Source organism: Lupinus angustifolius, chromosome LG02 (assembly GCF_001865875.1).
Source record: "Lupinus angustifolius cultivar Tanjil chromosome LG02, LupAngTanjil_v1.0, whole genome shotgun sequence".
NCBI classification, from domain to species: Eukaryota; Viridiplantae; Streptophyta; class Magnoliopsida; order Fabales; family Fabaceae; genus Lupinus; species Lupinus angustifolius.
The window spans coordinates 17,922,513-17,924,031 of record NC_032010.1 but is presented as its reverse complement, the minus strand read 5'-3'; positions in this window follow the sequence as shown (position 1 = coordinate 17,924,031).

Below are 1,519 nucleotides of genomic sequence, written 5' to 3'. Positions count from 1 at the left end.
TAGGATGAGGACGAGAATGAGGATGAGGATAGGATGAGGAGGAGGATAAGGATGAGGATAGGATGAGGATGTGAATGAGGATGAGGATGAGGAAGAGGATGAGGATGAGGACGAGGAAGAGGATGAAGTTAGGATGAGGATAGGATGAGGACGAGAATGAGGATGAGGATAGCATGAGGACGAGGATGAGTATGAGGATGAGGATAGGATTAGGATGAGAAAGAGGAAGAGGATGAGAATAAGGAGGAGGATAGGATGAGGACGAGAATGAGAACGAGGATAGGATGAGGAGGAGGACGAGGATGAGAATGTGGAAGAGGATGAGGAGGAGGACGAGGATGAGAATGTGGAAGAGGATGAGGAGGAGGACGAGGATGAGAATGTGGAAGAGGATGAGGAGGAGGACGAGGATGAGAATGTGGAAGAGGATGAGGAGGAGGACGAGGATGAGAATGTGGAAGAGGATGAGGAGGAGGACGAGGATGAGAATGTGGAAGAGGATGAGGAGGAGGACGAGGATGAGAATGTGGAAGAGGATGAGGAGGAGGACGAGGATGAGAATGTGGAAGAGGATGAGGAGGAGGACGAGGATGAGAATGTGGAAGAGGATGAGGAGGAGGACGAGGATGAGAATGTGGAAGAGGATGAGGAGGAGGACGAGGATGAGAATGTGGAAGAGGATGAGGAGGAGGACGAGGATGAGAATGTGGAAGAGGATGAGGAGGAGGACGAGGATGAGAATGTGGAAGAGGATGAGGAGGAGGACGAGGATGAGAATGTGGAAGAGGATGAGGAGGAGGACGAGGATGAGAATGTGGAAGAGGATGAGGAGGAGGACGAGGATGAGAATGTGGAAGAGGATGAGGAGGAGGACGAGGATGAGAATGTGGAAGAGGATGAGGAGGAGGACGAGGATGAGAATGTGGAAGAGGATGAGGAGGAGGACGAGGATGAGAATGTGGAAGAGGATGAGGAGGAGGAGAATGAGGATGAGGATAGGATGAGGAGTAGAATGAGGATGAGGATGAGGATGAGGACGAGGTTAGATTGAGGATGAGGATGAGCATGAGGATGAGAATGAGGATAGGATTAAGAGGAGGATGAGGAGGAGGATGAGGATGAGGAAGAGGATAAGGATAAGGAGGAAGATAGGATGAGGACGAGAATGAGAATGAAGATAGGATGAGGATGAGGACGAGGTTAGATTGAGGATGAGGATGAGCATGAGGATGAGAATGAGGATAGGATGAGGATGAGGACGAGGTTAGATTGAGGATGAGGATGAGCATGAGGATGAGAATGAGGATAGGATGAGGATGAGGACGAGGTTAGATTGAGGATGAGGATGAGCATGAGGATGAGAATGAGGATAGGATGAGGATGAGGAGGAGGATAGGATGAGGACGAGAATGAGGATGAGGACGTGGATGAGGATGAGGATGAGGATAGGATTACATCGAGGATGAGGAAGTGGATGAGGATAAGGATGAGAATAGGATGAGGATGAGGATGAGGATAG